The sequence below is a fragment of the Felis catus genome, chromosome D4 (assembly GCF_018350175.1).
Source record: "Felis catus isolate Fca126 chromosome D4, F.catus_Fca126_mat1.0, whole genome shotgun sequence".
In the NCBI taxonomy this organism is placed as follows: domain Eukaryota; kingdom Metazoa; phylum Chordata; class Mammalia; order Carnivora; family Felidae; genus Felis; species Felis catus.
Window position 1 is genome coordinate 70,322,516 of NC_058380.1, and position 12,628 is coordinate 70,335,143.

General features: G+C 40.6%; 1 protein-coding gene and 1 long non-coding RNA gene across 8 annotated transcripts in view; one reads left to right on the forward strand and one right to left on the reverse strand.

The window, feature by feature from the left end:
* Window positions 1-12,628, forward strand: part of PALM2AKAP2 (PALM2 and AKAP2 fusion) — a 488,279-nt gene that overhangs the window by 105,961 nt on the left and 369,690 nt on the right. The gene's annotated exons all lie outside the window — the stretch shown is intronic.
* Window positions 1,147-4,050, reverse strand: LOC123381753. The gene is made up of 3 exons (XR_006589113.1): window positions 3,923-4,050; window positions 2,490-2,563; window positions 1,147-1,463 (listed from the first exon to the last, which is right to left on the reverse strand). It is a non-coding gene; the product is annotated as an uncharacterized LOC123381753 (long non-coding RNA).

Consider the following 12,628-nt stretch of genomic DNA (forward strand, 5'->3'; position numbering starts at 1 on the left):
ATGTGATACTGGAATGATAATACTATAGTGATAGCTAACAAATATTTGACTACTCACTCTCTGCCATGCACTAGGCCAAGCACTCAACTTGCATTAATCCTTATAACCTTCACAGTAGCTCTATGTAGTAGCTACTATCAGCATCCATATTTTAGAGATAGAGCAATTGAGACCTACACAGGTCAAGTCTCTTGCCCAAGGTTGCACAACTGCTAAGTGAAGAAGCTGAAATTTGAACCCGCGTAATCTGTTTCGAGCCCTTAAACACTTCGCACTCTGTACCAAGTGCAGCTTGCAAGCTGTTATAATACATCCATCTTCATGGAATGGCTTTTTGGCCTCCATGAAAGATTTCCCTCTTTAGGGCCACACTCTCTTTCAACTTAATGTCCTAGATTTCACATAGCTAGCAAGGGAAAGGATAAGGGTTTGAAATCAGGCAGTCTGGGTCCCAAGTCCAGGCACCTGATCATTATGCTAGACTGCCTCTCTGGAGTGAGACTGGTATGGTGGACAATTTGTTACTAGTAAGAGTCTTGCCCCATACCCCAATGTTGAGCTTAAGTGAACTATGCTGTTCGTGGAACGTAACATATTTCCTGATGAGAACTTTGGTGTCAGAAAGGCTTGCTTTAACTCCTCCTGCAAAAGCCCGCACCTGACAGAGACCCATACAGACCACACCAGTCCTCACAAGGAAGAGTAGCCTGGCAATAGCAGGCACTGTGATTCTCCCACAGAGGTTTGTTGATGCCTCTTTTCCTGTGGTTTCATCCCTACAAAACATGGCCTGGTCAGTGTCCTCATACTGGACCCATCCATAACACCCGTTTTCTTAAGGTGTGTGTGGGGGCATCTTATCCTTGACCCTACACCCTTTTGTGGAGGGGAAGAGAAGGAGCGGGGTGAAAAAGATAAAAGAAATTTCGAGCTCTTTCAATGCTCACCTACAGGTCCACTTCCTGCAACCATGCCTACCCACTCAGCCTTAGTGATCTCCTCGCCTGAATTTCTGTGAATCTAATTGTGATTGCCCATAGCGCTGTCTAGAGTCAACCTGTGTGGCCACTTTCTGTGACACATGGGGGATCTTGCTGTGCCCCCAAGCAACTCAATACATTTATGACTTCAACAATATTTATTGAACATCACCTTGCTACCATGTCACCAGGTAGCAAAAAGAGGATCAAGACCCATTCCTGCTCTGAGGAACTCATGGACCAATAGAACAACAATTACATTTCAGTGAAGAAGTCATAACTGAGGTCAGTGGGCCATGGAAAGGACTCTTAATAGGGGATCACGGAAAGCTGCCGAGAGTAGACTGAACTTGACATGAGTCATGAGGATATAAAAGGAGCTTTTGGGGTGACAAATGGAAAAAGTGCAAGGGAAAGAGGTATTCAACAGGAAGGCATGTAGAAGAATTGCAACTAATTCAGTACAGCTGAAGTGCACGGCACCTGTAAAGAAGCAGAGGAGATAGGGTGGGTCCAGAGGCATGAGCTAAAACAAAGTTCAATTTAGGTTTCTTAATGGCAGGGATTCTTGTCTGTTTATTAATGTGCCTCTGGTGCTCCATAGCACCTGACATAGCAGAGGTGCTCAATATGTATTTGTTGTATATGAAAAAAGAAAGAAAGAAAGAAAAAAGAATGTATGTCAGATCCAGATATGTGAACTTTGTCCTGAAAGATTGAAAGATTTCGGGCTTATGAGTGACATGATTAGATGTTCATTTTGAATAAACAAATAAAAGGGCTCAAAACAAACATACAAACACCATCCATTTACACATCTATGGATGGATAAAATAATAAACATTTTATCTGTGGATAAAATAATGGCAATACAAATCTAAAATGCTAAGTAAAGTAAGAATGTGCAAGACATTCGGTAAGAAAACTGTAAAACTTAATAGAAAAGTAAAAAGAAGACTTGACTAAATAAAGAGAAACACCATGTTCCTGGGCAGGAAGACTCATCTTGTAAAGATGTCATGCTTCCCTAAAACAATATATAAATTTAATAAAGTTTCAGTTAAAAATCCTAGTGGGATTTTGTGGTACTTGACACATAGCTCTTAAAATTCGTTTGTATGTATAAATGAATGAGGACAGCCAAGAAAAATGTGAAAAACCAAGAAAAATGAGAAAGGAGCTTGCTTCACCAGATCAAAAGGCGCCATATAAATCCATGGTAATTAAAACACTATGGCACTAGAGCAAGAACACACAGAAGAATGGAACAGATAGACTGTCCAGCGCCAGGCTCATGTGTGTACGTGTAGTTAGCATCTAGCGAGAGCTAACGTTTATTGAGTACGTACTACGTGGTTGGCACTGTTCTAAGCATTTGAGTACGTACTATGTGCTTGGCACTGTTCTAAGCATTTTGTATTACTCGTTGAATTTTCACAGAACTCTGTGAAGGGGGTCCTATTGTTATCCCCAGGTTAGAAATAACAAAGCACAAGGAGATTATGCTACCTGCAAGCTAGTGAGTGGTATCCAGGCTTTCAAACTCAAAAGCCTTCATTTGCAGTCACAATGAAATGATCTTTCTGCAAGTGAAAAACCACGGGAATTAAAAAAAAAGAGAGATCAACAAATTTGACTATATACCCATTTAAAGTAATAAATGGAAAAAAATAATGTTAAGAGGAAAATGAAAACTAGGATAATATTTGCAAAACATATGATAGCAAAGGGTTGCTATCCTTAATATATAATGATATATATTGGGACACATAATATATAATCCTACTATATCGACTATTATAATTACTATATTACTATATAATATATACAAATCAATAAAGTATGAATATCTAAATAGAAAAAGTAAGGAATCCATACTAACAGACCAGTTGAGAGAAGAAGAAATACAAATGGCCAATAAACATATAAGATGCTAAGTTTCAATAACAAAGAAATAAAAATTAAAATGAGATATCACTTTTTTCCTTATCAGAATGGCAAAGAGTACAAGGATTTATAAATGCCTAAGGTTCTTTAGAACATGTTAGTGGGAACATTGTTAATTCCAAACCGTATTGCCTTGGAGCCTGAGGTAAAAGATAATCAGTAGCACTGATTCCACCTTTAGGTAAAACTCTCTTATTTTGTTCATCATGACTTCTGGGCATTCATTTTGATTTTTAAAATATTATGTTAAAATATTATTTGTCTTGATTACTGGGTTTTTTTTAATACCTCCTTAAATTTGGAGCCCAAGGTGAAGTATCTTACTCATCTCGTCCCAGTCCCAATCCTGAGTGGAGAAATAGATCATTACTACCTTTGTGAATTGCTTACAAGTATAAATCAACCTATTAGATGTGGTTAGCCACTAAATATAGCAATTCTTTCTCCAGGAATTTTACCTAAGCATATGACTAGGAAAGTACACAGCAATATATGTACAGGGATGCTTCTTACAGCACAACTCAGAAGAAAACAATTGTAAATAATCTAACAGATCATCAGTAGGGGGTTGGTTAAATAAAGCATGGTTTATCTGTGCACTGGGCTGCTGTGCAGCCACTAAAAATGATGGCATAGAGGTGTGCATAAAGGAAAAGATCCATATTGTATTAAGGCTTAATAATGTATGTGTCTACAATAATCCCAATTATACAACACACATACTCACAACTCCAAAAAAGTCTCAAAAAGTAATGTCTTTATTGGAGTCATATGAAAATTAGCCAAAGGAAATATTTATACCTCACAAAATCTCACTTATTATAGCAGCTACTCTAAAACTCTTGACTGTCTCTCAATTCTTTTTGCCAGCTCACCCCCCCATAATTCTCTGACATATTCTATTTTCCCTGCGGTAGTAGATAGTGCCTTAATTATGCCAGCAATTAATCTACTGCATTCCCCAGACCCCCAGCTCTTCAATTCTGTAGCTCTACCTGTCATCCAGGGGCCTGGTACCCGCAGCACATTAGCCTTCTTCCTGAGAAGGCAGGTGTAATAGATGTTTGTTTTTGTTTGGGGAACTCCCCCAGCTTATGAGTTTGCTCCCCTCTATAGAAGCCAGATTCTTGCTATTCCAGACTGTCTTGCAGCCAGAGCACAGACATGTGACCTGGCTGAGTCACAGTGAGCTGTCCTTGCCTACAGTAGCCAATCTGGTGATGGTAGCAGCAGACCCATCCCGTGTCTGTAAGTGGCCATGGCAGGGGTCCATGTGGTGGCATCCAGTGCCTGGCATCTGTGGAGTCAGCGGGGCAGGCTGCTTTAGTGAGTCCAGCAGTGGGACTGTGGTGTCTCCTCCAGACCAGCTCTGTAGTGTGACTATGCCTTGGCTCTGGCCATAGAGTCTCCAAGCCTGGTTTTCTGGCCTTCCAGGGACTCTGTCAATGACCTAATATCCTTTAATAAATCCCTTTTCTGCTTAAATTAGCATTATTTGCAACTAAGAATCCTGATTCATACATATTTATTTTTGGTGCTGCCATATATACATGCTATGGAGGGGTTTGATTTCAACGTTCATTATTCCACACCTTAGGTACCCACCCCCCCCCCCCACCAAAAGCAAGCTTATAGGTTAAGTCAAGTGAGGTTTTGGGCAGCTTTATTCCTCTAGAGCTGTCTAGTCCAATGTGGTAGCTACCAGGCATATGTGGCTAGTTAAATTTAATTAAAAGTAAATAAAATAAAAAATTCCACTCCTCAGTAACACTAGCCATGTCCCAAGTGTTTGATAGCCACGTGTGGCTATTAGGTACTGTACTGAGCAGTGAGATTTAGAGCCTTTACATCATCACAGGCAGTTTCTTATTGGACAGCACAATCTAGAAGTTTCTTGAGATTTCACCCGCCCACCTCACTGAACCATCGCAGAGAGTAAAAGACCACTTTGGAGTATATTCATCGCGGCCTAGACATTTTATGTTAACAGATGAGTAATCTTGCTAACCAGACAGGGTATGTTTTATTTGCAATGTTTAAGTCATTCTTGCTTGCTTGCTCTGTGCCTTCCAACCCCCCTTTTTCCTTTCCCTTTCTTTGCCAAACCCATGCTGGTGAACATGTTCAAGTTATTTGGGCATATGCCGTAAGTCTCCTATGAAAGTATTTGTCCTGTCAACTTCACAGGGTTGCTATGAGCATAAGAATATAATTCAGTAGGAGATTTCATGTTTATGACTGATCTGGAATGAGCCCTGAAATGAGATGATCCTACAGTTTTAATCATTTGACTCTGAGCAAATCACTCAACTTTTCCCAGATTCCAGTTTCCTCACCAGTCAACTGAAGAAGTTGATTGAGATCATTTTTAAGGTTTCTTCCATTACCAACATTCAAAAATTCTATGATCCCATATGTAATCCCAGAGACTTTATTTATTGTCTCTTCAAGGGAGCTGAGAATAGAGTTCTGGGGCTGGTGGACAGTGGTCAGGGAGGTAGAGCTGATAATCTAGAATGAGTCTTTATTCAAGATTTGATGTGTAATAGCCATTTTTCTGGTGGCAAGGCTTGGGGTGCAAAAGGAAGAATAACAAAGCAACAGGCTTGAACCACAACCTCTTTTTCAAGTGGTTGTATTTGTACTGCTCTGTAGTTAATGTTTAAGCATTCAGAAGCAACTTGCAAATAAGTGAAGTTTGAAATCTACACTTTCTCTCTGAGTGGCCCAGCTTTATGGTTGTCAACTCATTCCTTGATGTGGGAACCTGGTCTACCCCAAAGCACTATGTATTCTTTTAAAAAAAATTCAAGCACATATTTCAAAGTTACCCCTTTAGGTCAGCCACCTGGTCCATCCCAGCCAAAGACTACGTGAGCCCCTGTAAAGGGTTTTCTATCCAGGAATTCAAATGTGCACAGAGTATCAACCTGTCTCTGTTGAGTCTCTTGCTCCCACAGCCTTTATTACCAGATTAAAATGTTAGGCCAAAGCTTCTTGAGAAGCAAGGGTATTATTCTAAGTGAGAGAGTATTAAGCTCTTGTGGATTTGGTAGTTTATAATATCTTTAGAACTCTAACAGGAAAAATGGATGTTCTTCATTGTTAATAGGGAACTGTGTTTTGATAACAACATTCATTGTCCTACCATTCATTAAAGCAATTTCTTTGTGTGAAATACTTTATTGACATCCCCATTTTACAAATATGGCCACAGGCACAGAGAGGTTTAGTGACTTGTCTTGCCTTATAGTTCATCATTCATCAATCGCTTTCAGAGGATTTGAAACTTACAGCTGTCACAACCATCTTGCTACCACATGCAGATGGAAAATGATCACAGCCTACAGAAGGAAGAGGTGGAAGAAGCTGAGAACAGTCTTGTCCCAAAGGCAGCAATTGAGCCCTAAAGTCACTTGTGCCCAAGGCAAGTCTACCTCTATGCTTTGAAGTGTTGAGGGGTCAAAGTTTTCGAGGTCAGTTTTTCTTTCGCTTGTACCTTCAAGAGTCCTACTTGATAGAGACTTGTTTTAATTAATGCTACCAATGCAAAGATATATAATCTTATCCAAGGGGTAAGTTTTAACTCAAGAATATACAGAAAAATAATTCAACGATCTTTTCCTGGTAAGGTGAAGACCTCTAAGAGCTGGCTGAATGTAGTGACTCGCGTGTTAGGCCCATCCCCCTTTCCTCATTCTGGAACCTAAGCCCTAGACTGTAGTGGAGAAATAATTTAATGTGGCATTTTGCTGAAATATCCTGTAGATATTTTAGGTATTTGCACAGGGAATTTTTTGACCTTTGAATAATATATGTGCCCAGAAAGGTCTTGGGATATTTTAACATGTTGAACTGAGATAGGCCTAAAGGGGTTTATTTTGGTCTCTGTTGGCTGCTTCTTTTTTTTTTTTTTTAAATCCTGTTGGAATTTTTTAGTTTCTATGAGGACGCTTTCAAGATTTTTTTTTTTTACTGCAATATATTTCATGCTATTGGATTGTCCTTGTATCAAAGGTGACAGGCATCCAGTTGATAAACGTTCCAGAAGGAGGCTCCATTAATGCTGTAGGCACATTACTGCTGACCTGAGGTGGCCACCTGGACCCCCAGCAGGCACCTCCAACTTAATGTGTCCCAGAGTAGGTGCTGGGTACTTCAAATGGACACATACCTTTCCGACATTTCAAATTGGGGCTTAATTCTTTGAAAACGTTAAGTACAGGTGATCACCAGCATGAACAGGCCAGTATAGCCACAGGCGTCAGGAAGACTGGATCTCCTCCACAGCTGGTTTTTGATTGAGGAGATGAATATGATCAAATCTACTGCATCAGCCCTTTACCAGAGGAGACAGAAAGTGATTCTGTTCTTAGGGCCATACGATAGACCTCAGCTTAAACTGGGGTCAGTTAAAAGTGCCTGCATTTTGGCTATTCTGCCAAAAACATGAGGAGACAGTTTCACTCAGAATGCAAGGTAGTCCTCTGGGGCTAGAGCGTGGGCGTCTTTGGAGGACCTGTTAACCTTTCTGTGCAATTGAGGTACCAGAAAATACATTTCTGCACCTAAGCACCTTTTGTTTCCTAAAAAGGGGGACTTTATGGTGGAAGTTTGTGGGGAAGAATGCTATGATTTTGTCTTAAGGTTATATTAAGCCTGATTTTCTTCCAAACTAATGAAAGTGCATGAATTCCCTCTGTCTTGCTCACTGCTGAGTTCCTAGAGTCTATCAGTGTTTGCATACAGCAGGCATCCAAAAATTAGCTCTTGAATGAAGAAATACACTAAAGTGGTGAACAAATGCCTTGAAGAGGCAAAAACCACCTTGCTGAGGAGATTTTGGAGCTGAGTAGCAAAGAATGACTGGGGGGTCTTAGCGAAAGAAGGGAGAAGGGATGGGGGAAAGGAATTACAATCAAAGGGAACAGCCTGCACAAAGGATTGGAGGTATAGATGTCAAGCACCTAATAATTCATAGCAGGAATCCATGAGTAAAATCTTGCATAAGGTAATAAATGACAGACTTTCATAAAGTGCAAATAAAATCCCAATTCATAAATGTCCTGCTGTGGACATTGGCCAGAAGTTGGACTTGAGATACAACATACGCATTATATTAGGCCAATTACCTTTGTGAGGTGATGAACCATTTCTAGAAGTTGGCAGGTTCCTCCCTGCTGGTTTTATAAGGCTATTGCATAATGTCGACCTATTCTAGAATGTTGCCTGGGGCTGCATCACCAGGAGTACTCGTGAATCAAAGACTGGTCAGGAAAATAACTAACCTTCTGTGTTTGATAAAGTGGGAAATTCTTCTACAGTTGGTCTTTGGCAAACTGCCATGTTTTTGTCAATAGCGTACTCCTGAGAGTACGAATTTGGCTTAAGAAATCTAAGACAATTTTTAGTAATTATATCTTTATTTTTTATTTTTTTAAACAATGATAATTTTTCTTTTCTTTAAAAAATTTTTAAAATGTTTAGTTTTGAGAGAGAGAGAAAGAGACAGAATGTGAGTGGGGAGCGGCAAAGACAGAGGGAGACACAGATTCTGAGGCAGGCTCCAGGCTCTAAGCTGTCAGTGTCTGGGCTCAAACTCAGGAATGGTGAGATCATGACCTGAGCTAAAGTCAGATGCTTAACTGACTGAGCCACCCAGGCATCCCAGAAGTCATTATATCTTTAAACACAATCATTGCCTTTTCAGAGAGTTTGTAGATACATACAGAATCCTTTAGGAACAATAATCACCCTTTTCTATCCTCATTGGATGCTTCACAAAAGAAAATGGGGGACTCATTCATTTCCAAAGATCAGGCCACTGGGCTCACTAGATTATACACCCTACCTATGTAAGGGTGGGGAGGTCGGTGATCTTTCTAACCAACCACATACCTTAAATAGTACTCATTTACTCAGGGGGAGGAAGAAGTGTAACATTCTGGATGCAAACCATCTGGTACAGATTTAGATCGCTATCCCGAGATGCTTGCCTATGATTTCCTATTAGGGACCATCGAATGCTAACCAACCTTTCTGGAATGTGGAATTATTAGGTACTGCAGATGATAACCAACCACACCCAGAGTGTATATTAAAGTTAACTTTTATATACGTATACATACAGACATACACTGTCTATGCTGAATTATTTTAAAGTAATTATAGAGGAATTGGTGTATTAATTCCTGATTTTTCCCCCTAATGGTCTCATCTGTGCCTCTACTGCTAATGAATAATGGAGTTAATAAGGATGCGTCAATGAACCAGCTTATATTGGACGTTTCCTCTCATTTCTGTGTCAAATAATGTTCTCAAACATCTTGGAGTAGCTTAGTTTTTAGCAAATCTAACCTTTATCCTTTCCTTCCCATTTTCTGCCTCTCTTAAAAATAAAGAAAAAAGGGATTCATGGCCCTAATACAAGTACTTTTTTGTATTCAGTAGAAAGAATGGTGGACTGAATTTTTAAATTAAAGTGAAATTATAAATTAGGAAATTCTTACCTTTGCATTATTGGACTGCCTAATTATCCTTTATCATGGTGGACCTCAGGTGCAAGTTATGTTACATTTATTACTAATGGTAACTACATATTGGAGATTGTGAAAAATTGTTATGATACAAGGTTTAATCATGTTGTATTCTTACATGTATTCCAAAGAGAGTTAAAGTTGGAGTTAACACTTGGGGTCAGCACGTATGCACATTCACAGGTGTAATGTGCATCAGGAGAGAAGACAAAGATCTCTGTCTTGTTTTGGCCAGAGGTGTCAAGGTATAAGATGACCTTAGGTTTGATTCTTGTTCCAGCCTTAGGGCTGGATGGGGACTGAGGATGGTGCTGCAAATGATATCCTGGGCAGATGTCCAGCCAGGTCTATGATTTGGGAAGCCCAGTACCTTAGTGCCTTCAGCAAGAGCCATTTGGCACAAAGGACAGTTAGACAGGAAAACTCCTATGAGACTAGACTTCCTCAAAGCGAGTTCAAGGTACCTGCTTCATTGTGTGTGAGGTTGGACATGATGCAAAGACCAACATACAGATCAATGGCAGTGAAAGACTTTACATGTAAGGGCAGTGAGCCTTCCATGTGTTCCCTGCTCTGTGTTTTCCCCAAAGCTCTTGGGTATATTGCTTCAGAAGACTGGGAGGGTAGGATAGTGTGATGGAAACAACACCAGCTTTGGAATCAAGCTAGGAAGCTCAGCTTGCACAGCTCAGCCCCACAATATCCTCACCAGGTCCTCACATGATCAACGTATATAATAACAGCTTTCTTCTTTTAAAATATTCTTTAATGTTTATTTATTTTTGAGAGAGACAGAGACAGAATGTGAATGGGTTGGGGCAGAGAAAGAGGGAGGCACAGAATCCAAAGCAGACTTCAGGCTCCGAGCTGTCAGCACAGAGCCCAACACGGGGCTCGAACTCACGAGCTGTAAGATCATGACCTGAGCTGAAGTTGGACGCTCAACCAACCGAGCCACCCAGGAGCCCCTATAATAACAGCTTTCTGACAAGGTTTGTGTGTTGATTAATGAGATACCCCTTAGGAAAAAAAAAAGATTTTACTTATAATTAATTGCTGTCATCTAAGAGGGGGTGGTAGATGATAGTGGTTAGAAGACATTTGTTTGCTTATTAGATTGATGGATGGCAGGATTGCAAGTTTGGAAGAGTTAGGATGGAGCTAAATGCTTTCTAATTCCTTCAACACATGGTCATTGGGGATGTGAATGAACAGGACAGACAAAGACCCTGATTGTATGGAGTTTACCTTTTAGTTTGAGGGAGGTAGATAATAAGCAAACAATATAATAATGTTTGCAACGATGAGTGTGCTAGGGAGACTAATAAAGCCTGGGAAGGCATTCAAGAATGCCAGGAGCAGAAAGGGTAACAGGGCTGGTGGGGGGAGGTGTCCATCTAGACAGGATGCTCAGAGAAGGCTTCTCTCTGGGTCAGTGGAATAAGCCATGCAAAACTCAGGGTTGAAGAGTGTTCTGGGCAGAGGTTGCTGAAGTGCAGGGACCCTCCTTCTCTCATGAGCCAGGTGTGTTTGCTGAATTTTCTAGGTAGATCAACTGACCAGGAGTGAGTAGAGTGAGGGATGCATGGTAGGAAGAGAGGGCTGGGAGGTAGGGCAGGGCCCAGATTATGTGGGGAGGCTTGGGCAAGGGGTTTGGATTTTATCCTAGGTAGGGTGGGAACCTCTTGAAGGGTTTTTAAAAGAACACTCTGGTTGATGCTATGTTTAGAAAGAGGGGAGGGATTTAGAAGGCAGGGAGTCTGTCTGAGGGAGCTGAGAGCCAGGAGTAGAGTGATTTAGGTGCATTCTGGAAAAGGGTTGAGGGGAAACATACCCCCTGGTCTGTTTTCTCATTGGCTTGGCTAGAGAGGACCTTGGGGAGAAGAGAAATGGCCAAGGAACCTTTTGCTAGGTTATTCAGAGTGTGGTGTATGATGGAAGCTCTTACTTCCTCTCTCCTAGAGAAGTGTCAGGAAATTCTGCCCTGGTCAGCAATGCTTTAGGGTGAGTAGATCCTCCATGGTGAGTGTGAAGTACGTGTCTGACTTGATGGTAAAACAGGGTGAGAAGAGAGGCTGTGACACATGTGTCACACGCTAGCATGTACAAAGCAGAAACTCATTAAGTGTGCCTTTCTTTACCATGGGGGAAGAGAAGGAGAAAAAATAGTTTCAAACAGAGAGGGAGGCAACCATAAGAGACTCTTAAATGCAGAGAACAAACTGAGGGTTGATGGGGAGTGGGGGAGAGGGAAAATGGGTGATGGGCATTGAGGAGGGCACTTGTTGGGATGAGCACTGGGTGTTGTATGTAAGCGACGAATCATGGGAATCTACTCCTGAAGCCAAGAGCACACTGTGTGTTAGCTAACTTGACACTAAATTATATTTAAAAAAAATAATACAAAGAACTTTCTGGAATTTAAGAAAAAAAAAAGTGTGCCTTTCTTTCCTCATCCCTCATCCTTCGTCCTTGCTTTGCTTTCAGTTATTGTCTAAGGTCGTTTACTCATTTGTGGAATGACATTGAACCAGCCTGAGTCCCTTTCAAGGTTGACAGTTTATAGCCCTATGATTCTTTTATCTCCCAGAGAAGAAAACTAACTATATGTAAATTTGTTCTTAATTTTAATCATAGCATTTAACACAATCATTTGGGGATCAATCTGGAAATCATCAGGGGATTCTTTTTCCTTTTTACTGCTCCCACAGATAGTGATTGTGAAACCGCATGGAGGAAAGATTTTTGCTTTTGATGCTGCAGGGAATGGAAAGTTGCTGCCATCTGCCATGTAGTCAGAATCATAATTTCTTTTGCACCACAAAAAAGAAGGCTTGTAGGAGACTAGAAGATGGTTCTGGGTAGCCCCAATGTATACATCCAATGGTGAGTGCACCATTGCATAGGGGAGACACAGCCATGTTTGAGTAGTTCGATTAAAGAACAGCTAAAACAGATTCTAGATGATTTAACCTTGACTTAATGAAAGCCCAAGGGAGAGACCATAATTACAACTTTCTTCTCTTTTTCTTGGCAGAGTCTAGAGTCCATTTTGTTTTCATTTTACTTATGGTATCCCTTCTACTCAATTATCTCCTTTTTAGATAGTGGCCTTAAATGTTTTAAGAATCTTACAGTTCTTTATCCTTTCAGTTGTATCCTGGG